At 45.8% G+C, this 18,606-nt stretch overlaps 5 non-coding genes across 5 annotated transcripts; all 5 read left to right on the forward strand.

Annotated features, from left to right (window-relative positions):
- Nucleotides 1-4,903: 4,903 nt before the first annotated feature.
- On the forward strand, nt 4,904-5,009 carry LOC143015218 (U6 spliceosomal RNA). The gene has a single exon (XR_012965375.1). It is a non-coding gene; the product is annotated as a U6 spliceosomal RNA (small nuclear RNA).
- A 3,150-nt stretch (nt 5,010-8,159) lies between these two features.
- LOC143015229 (U6 spliceosomal RNA) lies at nt 8,160-8,265 on the forward strand. The gene has a single exon (XR_012965386.1). It is a non-coding gene; the product is annotated as a U6 spliceosomal RNA (small nuclear RNA).
- A 3,155-nt stretch (nt 8,266-11,420) lies between these two features.
- Nucleotides 11,421-11,526, forward strand: LOC143015240 (U6 spliceosomal RNA). Its single transcript, XR_012965397.1, has one exon. It is a non-coding gene; the product is annotated as a U6 spliceosomal RNA (small nuclear RNA).
- Nucleotides 11,527-14,681: 3,155 nt separating this feature from the next.
- Nucleotides 14,682-14,787, forward strand: LOC143015251 (U6 spliceosomal RNA). Its single transcript, XR_012965408.1, has one exon. It is a non-coding gene; the product is annotated as a U6 spliceosomal RNA (small nuclear RNA).
- A 3,174-nt stretch (nt 14,788-17,961) lies between these two features.
- Nucleotides 17,962-18,067, forward strand: LOC143015256 (U6 spliceosomal RNA). Its single transcript, XR_012965410.1, has one exon. It is a non-coding gene; the product is annotated as a U6 spliceosomal RNA (small nuclear RNA).
- Nucleotides 18,068-18,606: the final 539 nt, after the last annotated feature.

Here is an 18,606-nt window from a genome sequence, read left to right on the forward strand (position 1 = left end):
GCCTGATGTTGGCAGAGACCGCCTTCAACACAAACCTTGGCCTATGGTCCAGACTGCTAGAAAGGAAGGAAAGGAAAAACAAAGCCCTTCATTGACAAATCATAATAACAGAACATAACACTCTCATGACACAGGAAGGATGAAGAGGTGCTGTGATTTCAATGGCAAAAAGGTCCAGCTCACTCAGGACTTTTACCTCCTCCACCAATACTGCTGCAGTCTTACACACACTGTCAGGATACAAGCAAGGTAATGTCAATTATGTGGGAAAAAAAGACAAAAAAAGACACCAAACTACCTCTTTTCAGACACGGGTAGTGGCTGCACTTGACCGTGGTCACCCACGGTGAAACACAAAGTACTTGAGGGACACGCACACAATTATACTTAAACAGTCTCTCTCACACACAGTCACACTGACAGTCTAACACAGACAGACACACAGACACACAGACACACAGATGGACACACAGACACAGACAAACAGTCTCACACACACACAGTCTCTCACACAGCCTCTCACACAGACGGACAGACAGACACAGACACAGACACAGACACAGACACACCCCCACACACACACACACACACACACACATACACACACACAGTCATCATTTCAAGCTCGCCAGCATTCACAACGTCATTTGTCCGTTCGCGGAAACTTAAAAAACACACTTCAACCCTTAAAAAAACAGTCAAATAAAGACAATGACCAAGTTCAAACACGGCAGACTGGATGATCCCCTCCACGCTGTACCCCTCCACCATCCAGAAGCTGCGTGTGAAGGATGTCATCTTGCAACCAGCGTCTCAGTGATATCAGCGGGGATAATGATTAGAAAACAGGTTGATACGAAGCAACAATAACAACAACAATATTCTACATGCTCACAACTTCTATTGCAGCGGACAACAGGTGGTTATACTCTTTTAATTTACAGCACGCGCGAGGTCAGACTGGACCGAGATTCTTAACATGTATGTATTGTAACTGTTAGGTTAGAGAAAATTCTATTCTAATCTCTATTCTATTCTAAAATCACTGTTGTGAGTTGGTCAGTTTGGATGGCGTCATGATCGTTGTTTAGTACGCTGTACAGACTGTCATCCTTGCGCAAGGATGACACGCAAATTCGTGAAGCGTTCCATGGGGGTCCCCCTGAATATCGCGCCGAATGTGCATGCACTAACCCAGTAGGCGCTGCTTTGGCATTGTGAGAATTGTGTTAACAGCACGCTATGTGTTTAGTGTGGACTTTCTGATTCGAGTAGGTCACTCCGTGGTAGTGCAACGCCATCACCGCTAGATGGCACTCCAAGACCGATTTGCACGATGTGAGGGGAATCAACTCCACTTCTTTTGGCGTGTTGTACGTCCCGGAGTCATACTCAGCACTAACACACGTTAAGCTCAGCATAGAGTTAGAGTCAAAAGCAATCATCACACGATGGTTTAAATTACGTAGTAATGCAAAAATCCATACTATTTTGTCTCCTACCATCGTAGCCGTCCAACCGTCGGTGCTGACGTCACGCATGGCTATTATAGATTTCCCGCAGTGCTCACACAGCGCGCGCGAAGTCAGACTGGACCGAGATTCTTAACATGTATGTATTGTAACTGTTAGGTTAGAGAAAATTCTATTCTAATCTCTATTCTATTCTAAAATCACTGTTGTGAGTTGGTCAGTTTGGATGGCGTCATGATCGTTGTTTAGTACGCTGTACAGACTGTTTCACGTTACGTCACTCTGGATGGCATGCCTCATCATCGTTTACTGTAGAATCTGTTTTACGTCACTGTTAAGACATATGATGTACACATGATACAGCAATTGTGGCAAATCAGTGCCATGTGTTTTTGGGGGGTAAATCAGTGCCATATGTTTGGTATAGTTTGCAGGTTGAGTTAAAAACGTGTTCCCCAGCCCCGGCGTGATCCAGACGTCTCTACCAGAACTTCGAGTGGACGATTATTGGTACGAATTTGCGAGTCATCCTTGCGCAAGGATGACACGCAAATTCGTGAAGCGTTCCACATTTTAACGTTTTTAGCTCAAAAGAAAAATGAATTCAATCATTCTTGGTTTACCTCCGGTTTGGTGCCTTGGTGAAACAGCGCCACCCCACTTACCTGTTTAAGCAGACTTGCCCGTTCAACGTAAACTTGGGATTTAACTGTCACTTGGAACATCAACTATCCATCTTCCCCTCCCCCCCCCTCTGGATGACAATCTTCTCGGGGTCCTCTAGCGGGCGCGCCGCTGAACTGCAGGCCGTTTCGTCCCGACTTTCGAGCCGGGCCGTGAGAACTTTCTTCAGCTGGCCGTGTGAACTTTCTTCGGCTGGCTAGCGCCCGCCCCTCCACGTGGAATGTTTGTTATTGTTGTTGTCGCGAGCGCTCAGCTGGTGGTGGGGGAGCGCTCACCGGGGAGCGCATTATTATTATTTGAGCGAGCGACCGACTGTTGTCAATTGTGACTTCTAATGAATTTTATTTCAATAATGTTAGTGCTGCTGTATTGGTTGGTTTAACAATGTGTTGTCCTAATAAAGACGACGTTTGACCAAGTGATTTCATATGGAAGAAAATATGACCCAATGCAGCCAGTTTGGTGGAAAGCAAGATTATTATTATTATATTGTGACAACATTTTGGCCAAAATCCACAATGCAGAGTGCGCACACAATGAGGCTGGATAAATTATACAAATACAATAATACAATCAAATCCTCTGCAGAGTAGAGGTGGGGTGTAGATTCAGTATTTGTCATCCTGTTGGCACTGCTTTTGTGGTCTGTTGCAGCGGAGGGTGCGGAAAAACCAGATGAGCTGATGGTTAAAGAAGAGTACATGTTAAAGCATTTACTGTCCGACGGCTTACATCTACTCCCAATGGTTTCAATAACAATAACGGATTGTGTGGTTTGTCATCGTTTGCCGTTGATCATCGAGAAAACACCGAAAGCAAAATGTCTGATTGCAGCTTTCTGATTCCTTCTTCAAATGTCCTTGAAGTCTTTTATGGTGGCTTGTTACTTTTCATTCTTCTATATTTTAAAGCACTGCCTTCACGAGTTACTTTGGCAGTTCGTAGATTACGTTCGGCATCGTTCACTTCATCTGGATAGCACACGTCTTCATATAGTGCTCTTCTCTTTTCTGCTTCTCCATATTCTGTCTCAAGTTGCGCTATGGGACACCTGCAGCTTGGTATCTTTCTTCCCCCGTGCTTCTGTGGTCGAGGAGCAGAGCAGACTGCATGACCCCCTCCACGCTGTACCTCCCCACCACGCAGAAACTTTATGTGAAAGATGTCATCTTGCAACCAGCGTCTCTACTGGTCATGCAGCGTCTGCCCAGTTTGTCCTGGTTCGCCTCAATCTACCCAACACATGTTTACGGCAGAGTGGACCAGACCAAAGCCACCACATCACACCCATCTTCAAGGAAGTCCTCAAGATTGGGTCCACCAGAAAATGATCGTGTCGTGGGTGATAATGATTAGAAAACAGTGAAACGAACTCAACATAGACAGGTTGATACGAAGCAACCCCCCCCCCCATGAAATAAGATATATTTGTTTGTAACCGAGTCCTATAAATCAAATCAACCAGTTACAGAACTCCCTGTAAACGATTCAGGAGACAAAACAGAATAAAGCAATCGACTGCAGTCACACTGGAATCTGCGCACTTGTAAACATTGACGTTACTGGCATAAAACAGAAGGTTTCCCTGGACATTGTAGGGCTTGAAAAACACACTCACAACAACAATATTCTACATGCTCACAACTTCTATTGCAGCGGGCAACGGGTGGTTATAGTCTTTCAATTTACCCATTGTAACCACTGTCGTTCATTGTATTCTTCAATGAATAATCCCTTATCCTACCTGTATTTGTTCATTCCATTCTTCCGTAGCAACACACATCAAGTTTGGGAAGAACACAACTTTAGTCGTCTTTTCTTTGTTCTGGTTCACCACACTCGATCACTACTACGCCTAGCCGCCGGGGGAGTGGCATGGGGGTCCCCCTGAATATCGCGCCGAATGTGCATGCACTAACCCAGTAGGCGCTGCTTTGGCATCGTGAGAATTGTGTGAACAGCACGCTGTGTGTTTAGTGTGGACTTTCTGATTCGAGTAGGTCACTCCGTGGTAGTGCAGCGCCATCACCGCTAGATGGCACTCCAAGACCGATTTGCACGATGTGAGGGGAATCAACTCCACTTCTTTTGGCGTGTTGTACGTCCCGGAGTCATACTCAGCACTAACACACGTTAAGCTCAGCATAGAGTTAGAGTCAAAAGCAATCATCACACGATGGTTTAAATTACGTAGTAATGCAGAAATCCGCACTATTTTGTCTCCTACCATCGTAGCCGTCCAACCGTCGGTGCTGACGTCACGCATGGCTATTATAGATTTCCCGCAGTGCCCACACAGCGCGCGCGCGAGGTCAGACTGGACCGAGATTCTTAACATGTATGTATTGTAACTGTTAGGTCAGAGAAAATTCTATTCTAACCTCTATTCTATTCTAAAATCACTGTTGTGACTTGGTCGGTTTGGATGGCGTCATGATCGTTGTTTATTACGCTGTACAGACTGTTTCACATTACGTCACTCTGGATGGCATGCCTCATCATCGTTTACTGTAGAATCTGTTTTACGTCACTGTTAAGACATATGATGTACACATGATACAGCAATTGTGGCAAATCAGTGCCATGTGTTTTTGGGGGGTAAATCAGTGCCATATGTTTGGTATAGTTTGCAGGTTGAGTTAAAAACGTGTTCCCCAGCCCCGGCATGATCCAGACGTCTCTACCAGAACCTCGAGTGGACGATTATTGGTCCCAGTACATGTTGTGAAAGTTCTCTCTCCATCATTGTGTTTCTTCGGAAGCACATATACTAAAATTGGAACGATACAGAGAAGATTAGCATGGCCCCTGCGCAAGGATGACACGCAAATTCGTGAAGCGTTCCACATTTTAACGTTTTTAGCTCAAAAGAAAAATTAATTCAATCATTCTTTGTTTACCTCCGGTTTGGTTCCTTGGTGAAACAGCGCCACCCCACTTGCATGATCACTATTCAGGCCGAGAGCGGTACTGCAGCTTTTCACATTCATACATAAAACAAGCACGTCACATACACAAACCATCACAAGTGCATCAAAAGTGAACCAGCTGAGGTTTAGGAGACACACCTGACACATTTCCCCCAAAACAGACGTTGGCAAACATACACAGCACTCACTTACATCCGGTTAGGTTCAACGGTCCAACAGCGCCGGTGAGCGGGCGCGGCCTTTTAATTGACTGAGCCAATGTCGCTCTACAAACGAGCTAAGCCAATCTCGCTCTCCCCAAACTACTTGGAACTGCCCGTCGACTTACCTGTTCAAGCAGACTTGCCCGTTCAACGTAAACTTGGGATTTAACTGTCACTTGGAACATCAACTATCCATCTTCCCCTCCCCCCCCCTCTGGATGACAATCTTCTCGGGGTCCTCTAGCGGGCGCGCCGCTGAACTGCAGGCCGTTTCGTCCCGACTTTCGAGCCGGGCCGTGAGAACTTTCTTCAGCTGGCCGTGTGAACTTTCTTCGGCTGGCTAGCGCCCGCCCCTCCACGTGGAATGTTTGTTATTGTTGTTGTCGCGAGCGCTCAGCTGGTGGTGGGGGAGCGCTCACCGGGGAGCGCATTATTATTATTTGAGCGAGCGACCGACTGTTGTCAATTGTGACTTCTAATGAATTTTATTTCAATAATGTTAGTGCTGCTGTATTGGTTGGTTTAACAATGTGTTGTCCTAATAAAGACGACGTTTGACCAAGTGATTTCATATGGAAGAAAATATGACCCAATGCAGCCAGTTTGGTGGAAAGCAAGATTATTATTATTATATTGTGACAACATTTTGGCCAAAATCCACAATGCAGAGTGCGCACACAATGAGGCTGGATAAATTATACAAATACAATAATACAATCAAATCCTCTGCAGAGTAGAGGTGGGGTGTAGATTCAGTATTTGTCATCCTGTTGGCACTGCTTTTGTGGTCTGTTGCAGCGGAGGGTGCGGAAAAACCAGATGAGCTGATGGTTAAAGAAGAGTACATGTTAAAGCATTTACTGTCCGACGGCTTACATCTACTCCCAATGGTTTCAATAACAATAACGGATTGTGTGGTTTGTCATCGTTTGCCGTTGATCATCGAGAAAACACCGAAAGCAAAATGTCTGATTGCAGCTTTCTGATTCCTTCTTCAAATGTCCTTGAAGTCTTTTATGGTGGCTTGTTACTTTTCATTCTTCTATATTTTAAAGCACTGCCTTCACGAGTTACTTTGGCAGTTCGTAGATTACGTTCGGCATCGTTCACTTCATCTGGATAGCACACGTCTTCATATAGTGCTCTTCTCTTTTCTGCTTCTCCATATTCTGTCTCAAGTTGCGCTATGGGACACCTGCAGCTTGGTATCTTTCTTCCCCCGTGCTTCTGTGGTCGAGGAGCAGAGCAGACTGCATGACCCCCTCCACGCTGTACCTCCCCACCACGCAGAAACTTTATGTGAAAGATGTCATCTTGCAACCAGCGTCTCTACTGGTCATGCAGCGTCTGCCCAGTTTGTCCTGGTTCGCCTCAATCTACCCAACACATGTTTACGGCAGAGTGGACCAGACCAAAGCCACCACATCACACCCATCTTCAAGGAAGTCCTCAAGATTGGGTCCACCAGAAAATGATCGTGTCGTGGGTGATAATGATTAGAAAACAGTGAAACGAACTCAACATAGACAGGTTGATACGAAGCAACCCCCCCCCCCCATGAAATAAGATATATTTGTTTGTAACCGAGTCCTATAAATCAAATCAACCAGTTACAGAACTCCCTGTAAACGATTCAGGAGACAAAACAGAATAAAGCAATCGACTGCAGTCACACTGGAATCTGCGCACTTGTAAACATTGACGTTACTGGCATAAAACAGAAGGTTTCCCTGGACATTGTAGGGCTTGAAAAACACACTCACAACAACAATATTCTACATGCTCACAACTTCTATTGCAGCGGGCAACGGGTGGTTATAGTCTTTCAATTTACCCATTGTAACCACTGTCGTTCATTGTATTCTTCAATGAATAATCCCTTATCCTACCTGTATTTGTTCATTCCATTCTTCCGTAGCAACACACATCAAGTTTGGGAAGAACACAACTTTAGTCGTCTTTTCTTTGTTCTGGTTCACCACACTCGATCACTACTACGCCTAGCCGCCGGGGGAGTGGCATGGGGGTCCCCCTGAATATCGCGCCGAATGTGCATGCACTAACCCAGTAGGCGCTGCTTTGGCATCGTGAGAATTGTGTGAACAGCACGCTGTGTGTTTAGTGTGGACTTTCTGATTCGAGTAGGTCACTCCGTGGTAGTGCAGCGCCATCACCGCTAGATGGCACTCCAAGACCGATTTGCACGATGTGAGGGGAATCAACTCCACTTCTTTTGGCGTGTTGTACGTCCCGGAGTCATACTCAGCACTAACACACGTTAAGCTCAGCATAGAGTTAGAGCCAAAAGCAATCATCACACGATGGTTTAAATTACGTAGTAATGCAGAAATCCGCACTATTTTGTCTCCTACCATCGTAGCCGTCCAACCGTCGGTGCTGACGTCACGCATGGCTATTATAGATTTCCCGCAGTGCCCACACAGCGCGCGCGCGAGGTCAGACTGGACCGAGATTCTTAACATGTTTGTATTGTAACTGTTAGGTCAGAGAAAATTCTATTCTAAAATCACTGTTGTGACTTGGTCGGTTTGGATGGCGTCATGATCGTTGTTTATTACGCTGTACAGACTGTTTCACATTACGTCACTCTGGATGGCATGCCTCATCATCGTTTACTGTAGAATCTGTTTTACGTCACTGTTAAGACATATGATGTACACATGATACAGCAATTGTGGCAAATCAGTGCCATGTGTTTTTGGGGGGTAAATCAGTGCCATATGTTTGGTATAGTTTGCAGGTTGAGTTAAAAACGTGTTCCCCAGCCCCGGCATGATCCAGACGTCTCTACCAGAACCTCGAGTGGACGATTATTGGTCCCAGTACATGTTGTGAAAGTTCTCATTATTGTGTTTCTTCGGAAGCACATATACTAAAATTGGAACGATACAGAGAAGATTAGCATGGCCCCTGCGCAAGGATGACACGCAAATTCGTGAAGCGTTCCACATTTTAACGTTTTTAGCTCAAAAGAAAAATTAATTCAATCATTCTTTGTTTACCTCCGGTTTGGTTCCTTGGTGAAACAGCGCCACCCCACTTGCATGATCACTATTCAGGCCGAGAGCGGTACTGCAGCTTTTCACATTCATACATAAAACAAGCACGTCACATACACAAACCATCACAAGTGCATCAAAAGTGAACCAGCTGAGGTTTAGGAGACACACCTGACACATTTCCCCCAAAACAGACGTTGGCAAACATACACAGCACTCACTTACATCCGGTTAGGTTCAACGGTCCAACAGCGCCGGTGAGCGGGCGCGGCCTTTTAATTGACTGAGCCAATGTCGCTCTACAAACGAGCTAAGCCAATCTCGCTCTCCCCAAACTACTTGGAACTGCCCGTCGACTTACCTGTTCAAGCAGACTTGCCCGTTCAACGTAAACTTGGGATTTAACTGTCACTTGGAACATCAACTATCCATCTTCCCCTCCCCCCCCCTCTGGATGACAATCTTCTCGGGGTCCTCTAGCGGGCGCGCCGCTGAACTGCAGGCCGTTTCGTCCCGACTTTCGAGCCGGGCCGTGAGAACTTTCTTCAGCTGGCCGTGTGAACTTTCTTCGGCTGGCTAGCGCCCGCCCCTCCACGTGGAATGTTTGTTATTGTTGTTGTCGCGAGCGCTCAGCTGGTGGTGGGGGAGCGCTCACCGGGGAGCGCATTATTATTATTTGAGCGAGCGACCGACTGTTGTCAATTGTGACTTCTAATGAATTTTATTTCAATAATGTTAGTGCTGCTGTATTGGTTGGTTTAACAATGTGTTGTCCTAATAAAGACGACGTTTGACCAAGTGATTTCATATGGAAGAAAATATGACCCAATGCAGCCAGTTTGGTGGAAAGCAAGATTATTATTATTATATTGTGACAACATTTTGGCCAAAATCCACAATGCAGAGTGCGCACACAATGAGGCTGGATAAATTATACAAATACAATAATACAATCAAATCCTCTGCAGAGTAGAGGTGGGGTGTAGATTCAGTATTTGTCATCCTGTTGGCACTGCTTTTGTGGTCTGTTGCAGCGGAGGGTGCGGAAAAACCAGATGAGCTGATGGTTAAAGAAGAGTACATGTTAAAGCATTTACTGTCCGACGGCTTACATCTACTCCCAATGGTTTCAATAACAATAACGGATTGTGTGGTTTGTCATCGTTTGCCGTTGATCATCGAGAAAACACCGAAAGCAAAATGTCTGATTGCAGCTTTCTGATTCCTTCTTCAAATGTCCTTGAAGTCTTTTATGGTGGCTTGTTACTTTTCATTCTTCTATATTTTAAAGCACTGCCTTCACGAGTTACTTTGGCAGTTCGTAGATTACGTTCGGCATCGTTCACTTCATCTGGATAGCACACGTCTTCATATAGTGCTCTTCTCTTTTCTGCTTCTCCATATTCTGTCTCAAGTTGCGCTATGGGACACCTGCAGCTTGATATCTTTCTTCCCCCGTGCTTCTGTGGTCGAGGAGCAGAGCAGACTGCATGACCCCCTCCACGCTGTACCTCCCCACCACGCAGAAACTTTATGTGAAAGATGTCATCTTGCAACCAGCGTCTCTACTGGTCATGCAGCGTCTGCCCAGTTTGTCCTGGTTCGCCTCAATCTACCCAACACATGTTTACGGCAGAGTGGACCAGACCAAAGCCACCACATCACACCCATCTTCAAGGAAGTCCTCAAGATTGGGTCCACCAGAAAATGATCGTGTCGTGTGTGATAATGATTAGAAAACAGTGAAACGAACTCAACATAGACAGGTTGATACGAAGCAACCCCCCCCCCCCATGAAATAAGATATATTTGTTTGTAACCGAGTCCTATAAATCAAATCAACCAGTTACAGAACTCCCTGTAAACGATTCAGGAGACAAAACAGAATAAAGCAATCGACTGCAGTCACACTGGAATCTGCGCACTTGTAAACATTGACGTTACTGGCATAAAACAGAAGGTTTCCCTGGACATTGTAGGGCTTGAAAAACACACTCACAACAACAATATTCTACATGCTCACAACTTCTATTGCAGCGGGCAACGGGTGGTTATAGTCTTTCAATTTACCCATTGTAACCACTGTCGTTCATTGTATTCTTCAATGAATAATCCCTTATCCTACCTGTATTTGTTCATTCCATTCTTCCGTAGCAACACACATCAAGTTTGGGAAGAACACAACTTTAGTCGTCTTTTCTTTGTTCTGGTTCACCACACTCGATCACTACTACGCCTAGCCGCCGGGGGAGTGGCATGGGGGTCCCCCTGAATATCGCGCCGAATGTGCATGCACTAACCCAGTAGGCGCTGCTTTGGCATCGTGAGAATTGTGTGAACAGCACGCTGTGTGTTTAGTGTGGACTTTCTGATTCGAGTAGGTCACTCCGTGGTAGTGCAGCGCCATCACCGCTAGATGGCACTCCAAGACCGATTTGCACGATGTGAGGGGAATCAACTCCACTTCTTTTGGCGTGTTGTACGTCCCGGAGTCATACTCAGCACTAACACACGTTAAGCTCAGCATAGAGTTAGAGCCAAAAGCAATCATCACACGATGGTTTAAATTACGTAGTAATGCAGAAATCCGCACTATTTTGTCTCCTACCATCGTAGCCGTCCAACCGTCGGTGCTGACGTCACGCATGGCTATTATAGATTTCCCGCAGTGCCCACACAGCGCGCGCGCGAGGTCAGACTGGACCGAGATTCTTAACATGTTTGTATTGTAACTGTTAGGTCAGAGAAAATTCTATTCTAAAATCACTGTTGTGACTTGGTCGGTTTGGATGGCGTCATGATCGTTGTTTATTACGCTGTACAGACTGTTTCACATTACGTCACTCTGGATGGCATGCCTCATCATCGTTTACTGTAGAATCTGTTTTACGTCACTGTTAAGACATATGATGTACACATGATACAGCAATTGTGGCAAATCAGTGCCATGTGTTTTTGGGGGGTAAATCAGTGCCATATGTTTGGTATAGTTTGCAGGTTGAGTTAAAAACGTGTTCCCCAGCCCCGGCATGATCCAGACGTCTCTACCAGAACCTCGAGTGGACGATTATTGGTCCCAGTACATGTTGTGAAAGTTCTCTCTCCATCATTGTGTTTCTTCGGAAGCACATATACTAAAATTGGAACGATACAGAGAAGATTAGCATGGCCCCTGCGCAAGGATGACACGCAAATTCGTGAAGCGTTCCACATTTTAACGTTTTTAGCTCAAAAGAAAAATTAATTCAATCATTCTTTGTTTACCTCCGGTTTGGTTCCTTGGTGAAACAGCGCCACCCCACTTGCATGATCACTATTCAGGCCGAGAGCGGTACTGCAGCTTTTCACATTCATACATAAAACAAGCACGTCACATACACAAACCATCACAAGTGCATCAAAAGTGAACCAGCTGAGGTTTAGGAGACACACCTGACACATTTCCCCCAAAACAGACGTTGGCAAACATACACAGCACTCACTTACATCCGGTTAGGTTCAACGGTCCAACAGCGCCGGTGAGCGGGCGTGGCCTTTTAATTGACTGAGCCAATGTCGCTCTACAAACGAGCTAAGCCAATCTCGCTCTCCCCAAACTACTTGGAACTGCCCGTCGACTTACCTGTTCAAGCAGACTTGCCCGTTCAACGTAAACTTGGGATTTAACTGTCACTTGGAACATCAACTATCCATCTTCCCCTCCCCCCCCCTCTGGATGACAATCTTCTCGGGGTCCTCTAGCGGGCGCGCCGCTGAACTGCAGGCCGTTTCGTCCCGACTTTCGAGCCGGGCCGTGAGAACTTTCTTCAGCTGGCCGTGTGAACTTTCTTCGGCTGGCTAGCGCCCGCCCCTCCACGTGGAATGTTTGTTATTGTTGTTGTCGCGAGCGCTCAGCTGGTGGTGGGGGAGCGCTCACCGGGGAGCGCATTATTATTATTTGAGCGAGCGACCGACTGTTGTCAATTGTGACTTCTAATGAATTTTATTTCAATAATGTTAGTGCTGCTGTATTGGTTGGTTTAACAATGTGTTGTCCTAATAAAGACGACGTTTGACCAAGTGATTTCATATGGAAGAAAATATGACCCAATGCAGCCAGTTTGGTGGAAAGCAAGATTATTATTATTATATTGTGACAACATTTTGGCCAAAATCCACAATGCAGAGTGCGCACACAATGAGGCTGGATAAATTATACAAATACAATAATACAATCAAATCCTCTGCAGAGTAGAGGTGGGGTGTAGATTCAGTATTTGTCATCCTGTTGGCACTGCTTTTGTGGTCTGTTGCAGCGGAGGGTGCGGAAAAACCAGATGAGCTGATGGTTAAAGAAGAGTACATGTTAAAGCATTTACTGTCCGACGGCTTACATCTACTCCCAATGGTTTCAATAACAATAACGGATTGTGTGGTTTGTCATCGTTTGCCGTTGATCATCGAGAAAACACCGAAAGCAAAATGTCTGATTGCAGCTTTCTGATTCCTTCTTCAAATGTCCTTGAAGTCTTTTATGGTGGCTTGTTACTTTTCATTCTTCTATATTTTAAAGCACTGCCTTCACGAGTTACTTTGGCAGTTCGTAGATTACGTTCGGCATCGTTCACTTCATCTGGATAGCACACGTCTTCATATAGTGCTCTTCTCTTTTCTGCTTCTCCATATTCTGTCTCAAGTTGCGCTATGGGACACCTGCAGCTTGATATCTTTCTTCCCCCGTGCTTCTGTGGTCGAGGAGCAGAGCAGACTGCATGACCCCCTCCACGCTGTACCTCCCCACCACGCAGAAACTTTATGTGAAAGATGTCATCTTGCAACCAGCGTCTCTACTGGTCATGCAGCGTCTGCCCAGTTTGTCCTGGTTCGCCTCAATCTACCCAACACATGTTTACGGCAGAGTGGACCAGACCAAAGCCACCACATCACACCCATCTTCAAGGAAGTCCTCAAGATTGGGTCCACCAGAAAATGATCGTGTCGTGTGTGATAATGATTAGAAAACAGTGAAACGAACTCAACATAGACAGGTTGATACGAAGCAACCCCCCCCCCCCATGAAATAAGATATATTTGTTTGTAACCGAGTCCTATAAATCAAATCAACCAGTTACAGAACTCCCTGTAAACGATTCAGGAGACAAAACAGAATAAAGCAATCGACTGCAGTCACACTGGAATCTGCGCACTTGTAAACATTGACGTTACTGGCATAAAACAGAAGGTTTCCCTGGACATTGTAGGGCTTGAAAAACACACTCACAACAACAATATTCTACATGCTCACAACTTCTATTGCAGCGGGCAACGGGTGGTTATAGTCTTTCAATTTACCCATTGTAACCACTGTCGTTCATTGTATTCTTCAATGAATAATCCCTTATCCTACCTGTATTTGTTCATTCCATTCTTCCGTAGCAACACACATCAAGTTTGGGAAGAACACAACTTTAGTCGTCTTTTCTTTGTTCTGGTTCACCACACTCGATCACTACTACGCCTAGCCGCCGGGGGAGTGGCATGGGGGTCCCCCTGAATATCGCGCCGAATGTGCATGCACTAACCCAGTAGGCGCTGCTTTGGCATCGTGAGAATTGTGTGAACAGCACGCTGTGTGTTTAGTGTGGACTTTCTGATTCGAGTAGGTCACTCCGTGGTAGTGCAGCGCCATCACCGCTAGATGGCACTCCAAGACCGATTTGCACGATGTGAGGGGAATCAACTCCACTTCTTTTGGCGTGTTGTACGTCCCGGAGTCATACTCAGCACTAACACACGTTAAGCTCAGCATAGAGTTAGAGCCAAAAGCAATCATCACACGATGGTTTAAATTACGTAGTAATGCAGAAATCCGCACTATTTTGTCTCCTACCATCGTAGCCGTCCAACCGTCGGTGCTGACGTCACGCATGGCTATTATAGATTTCCCGCAGTGCCCACACAGCGCGCGCGCGAGGTCAGACTGGACCGAGATTCTTAACATGTTTGTATTGTAACTGTTAGGTCAGAGAAAATTCTATTCTAAAATCACTGTTGTGACTTGGTCGGTTTGGATGGCGTCATGATCGTTGTTTATTACGCTGTACAGACTGTTTCACATTACGTCACTCTGGATGGCATGCCTCATCATCGTTTACTGTAGAATCTGTTTTACGTCACTGTTAAGACATATGATGTACACATGATACAGCAATTGTGGCAAATCAGTGCCATGTGTTTTTGGGGGGTAAATCAGTGCCATATGTTTGGTATAGTTTGCAGGTTGAGTTAAAAACGTGTTCCCCAGCCCCGGCATGATCCAGACGTCTCTACCAGAACCTCGAGTGGACGATTATTGGTCCCAGTACATGTTGTGAAAGTTCTCTCTCCATCATTGTGTTTCTTCGGAAGCACATATACTAAAATTGGAACGATACAGAGAAGATTAGCATGGCCCCTGCGCAAGGATGACACGCAAATTCGTGAAGCGTTCCACATTTTAACGTTTTTAGCTCAAAAGAAAAATTAATTCAATCATTCTTTGTTTACCTCCGGTTTGGTTCCTTGGTGAAACAGCGCCACCCCACTTGCATGATCACTATTCAGGCCGAGAGCGGTACTGCAGCTTTTCACATTCATACATAAAACAAGCACGTCACATACACAAACCATCACAAGTGCATCAAAAGTGAACCAGCTGAGGTTTAGGAGACACACCTGACACATTTCCCCCAAAACAGACGTTGGCAAACATACACAGCACTCACTTACATCCGGTTAGGTTCAACGGTCCAACAGCGCCGGTGAGCGGGCGCGGCCTTTTAATTGACTGAGCCAATGTCGCTCTACAAACGAGCTAAGCCAATCTCGCTCTCCCCAAACTACTTGGAACTGCCCGTCGACTTACCTGTTCAAGCAGACTTGCCCGTTCAACGTAAACTTGGGATTTAACTGTCACTTGGAACATCAACTATCCATCTTCCCCTCCCCCCCCCCTCTGGATGACAATCTTCTCGGGGTCCTCTAGCGGGCGCGCCGCTGAACTGCAGGCCGTTTCGTCCCGACTTTCGAGCCGGGCCGTGAGAACTTTCTTCAGCTGGCCGTGTGAACTTTCTTCGGCTGGCTAGCGCCCGCCCCTCCACGTGGAATGTTTGTTATTGTTGTTGTCGCGAGCGCTCAGCTGGTGGTGGGGGAGCGCTCACCGGGGAGCGCATTATTATTATTTGAGCGAGCGACCGACTGTTGTCAATTGTGACTTCTAATGAATTTTATTTCAATAATGTTAGTGCTGCTGTATTGGTTGGTTTAACAATGTGTTGTCCTAATAAAGACGACGTTTGACCAAGTGATTTCATATGGAAGAAAATATGACCCAATGCAGCCAGTTTGGTGGAAAGCAAGATTATTATTATTATATTGTGACAACATTTTGGCCAAAATCCACAATGCAGAGTGCGCACACAATGAGGCTGGATAAATTATACAAATACAATAATACAATCAAATCCTCTGCAGAGTAGAGGTGGGGTGTAGATTCAGTATTTGTCATCCTGTTGGCACTGCTTTTGTGGTCTGTTGCAGCGGAGGGTGCGGAAAAACCAGATGAGCTGATGGTTAAAGAAGAGTACATGTTAAAGCATTTACTGTCCGACGGCTTACATCTACTCCCAATGGTTTCAATAACAATAACGGATTGTGTGGTTTGTCATCGTTTGCCGTTGATCATCGAGAAAACACCGAAAGCAAAATGTCTGATTGCAGCTTTCTGATTCCTTCTTCAAATGTCCTTGAAGTCTTTTATGGTGGCTTGTTACTTTTCATTCTTCTATATTTTAAAGCACTGCCTTCACGAGTTACTTTGGCAGTTCGTAGATTACGTTCGGCATCGTTCACTTCATCTGGATAGCACACGTCTTCATATAGTGCTCTTCTCTTTTCTGCTTCTCCATATTCTGTCTCAAGTTGCGCTATGGGACACCTGCAGCTTGATATCTTTCTTCCCCCGTGCTTCTGTGGTCGAGGAGCAGAGCAGACTGCATGACCCCCTCCACGCTGTACCTCCCCACCACGCAGAAACTTTATGTGAAAGATGTCATCTTGCAACCAGCGTCTCTACTGGTCATGCAGCGTCTGCCCAGTTTGTCCTGGTTCGCCTCAATCTACCCAACACATGTTTACGGCAGAGTGGACCAGACCAAAGCCACCACATCACACCCATCTTCAAGGAAGTCCTCAAGATTGGGTCCACCAGAAAATGATCGTGTCGTGTGTGATAATGATTAGAAAACAGTGAAACGAACTCAACATAGACAGGTTGATACGAAGCAACCCCCCCCCCCCCATGAAATAAGATATATTTGTTTGTAACCGAGTCCTATAAATCAAATCAACCAGTTACAGAACTCCCTGTAAACGATTCAGGAGACAAAACAGAATAAAGCAATCGACTGCAGTCACACTGGAATCTGCGCACTTGTAAACATTGACGTTACTGGCATAAAACAGAAGGTTTCCCTGGACATTGTAGGGCTTGAAAAACACACTCACAACAACAATATTCTACATGCTCACAACTTCTATTGCAGCGGGCAACGGGTGGTTATAGTCTTTCAATTTACCCATTGTAACCACTGTCGTTCATTGTATTCTTCAATGAATAATCCCTTATCCTACCTGTATTTGTTCATTCCATTCTTCCGTAGCAACACACATCAAGTTTGGGAAGAACACAACTTTAGTCGTCTTTTCTTTGTTCTGGTTCACCACACTCGATCACTACTACGCCTAGCCGCCGGGGGAGTGGCATGGGGGTCCCCCTGAATATCGCGCCGAATGTGCATGCACTAACCCAGTAGGCGCTGCTTTGGCATCGTGAGAATTGTGTGAACAGCACGCTGTGTGTTTAGTGTGGACTTTCTGATTCGAGTAGGTCACTCCGTGGTAGTGCAGCGCCATCACCGCTAGATGGCACTCCAAGACCGATTTGCACGATGTGAGGGGAATCAACTCCACTTCTTTTGGCGTGTTGTACGTCCCGGAGTCATACTCAGCACTAACACACGTTAAGCTCAGCATAGAGTTAGAGTCAAAAGCAATCATCACACGATGGTTTAAATTACGTAGTAATGCAGAAATCCGCACTATTTTGTCTCCTACCATCGTAGCCGTCCAACCGTCGGTGCTGACGTCACGCATGGCTATTATAGATTTCCCGCAGTGCCCACACAGCGCGCGCGCGAGGTCAGACTGGACCGAGATTCTTAACATGTATGTATTGTAACTGTTAGGTCAGAGAAAATTCTATTCTAACCTCTATTCTATTCTAAAATCACTGTTGTGACTTGGTCGGTTTGGATGGCGTCATGATCGTTGTTTATTACGCTGTACAGACTGTTTCACATTACGTCACTCTGGATGGCATGCCTCATCATCGTTTACTGTAGAATCTGTTTTACGTCACTGTTAAGACATATGATGTACACATGATACAGCAATTGTGGCAAATCAGTGCCATGTGTTTTTGGGGGGTAAATCAGTGCCATATGTTTGGTATAGTTTGCAGGTTGAGTTAAAAACGTGTTCCCCAGCCCCGGCATGATCCAGACGTCTCTACCAGAACCTCGAGTGGACGATTATTGGTCCCAGTACATGTTGTGAAAGTTCTCTCTCCATCATTGTGTTTCTTCGGAAGCACATATACTAAAATTGGAACGATACAGAGAAGATTAGCATGGCCCCTGCGCAAGGATGACACGCAAATTCGTGAAGCGTTCCACATTTTAACGTTTTTAGCTCAAAAGAAAAATTAATTCAATCATTCTTTGTTTACCTCCGGTTTGGTTCCTTGGTGAAACAGCGCCACCCCACTTGCATGATCACTATTCAGGCCGAGAGCGGTACTGCAGCTTTTCACATTCATACATAAAACAAGCACGTCACATACACAAACCATCACAAGTGCATCAAAAGTGAACCAGCTGAGGTTTAGGAGACACACCTGACACATTTCCCCCAAAACAGACGTTGGCAAACATACACAGCACTCACTTACATCCGGTTAGGTTCAACGGTCCAACAGCGCCGGTGAGCGGGCGTGGCCTTTTAATTGACTGAGCCAATGTCGCTCTACAAACGAGCTAAGCCAATCTCGCTCTCCCCAAACTACTTGGAACTGCCCGTCGACTTACCTGTTCAAGCAGACTTGCCCGTTCAACGTAAACTTGGGATTTAACTGTCACTTGGAACATCAACTATCCATCTTCCCCTCCCCCCCCCTCTGGATGACAATCTTCTCGGGGTCCTCTAGCGGGCGCGCCGCTGA

The sequence above is a fragment of the Genypterus blacodes genome, unplaced genomic scaffold (assembly GCF_046128005.1).
Source record: "Genypterus blacodes isolate CSIRO-AG114 ecotype Tasmania unplaced genomic scaffold, CSIRO-AGI_Gbla_v1 ptg000192l_1, whole genome shotgun sequence".
NCBI lineage: Eukaryota > Metazoa > Chordata > Actinopteri > Ophidiiformes > Ophidiidae > Genypterus > Genypterus blacodes.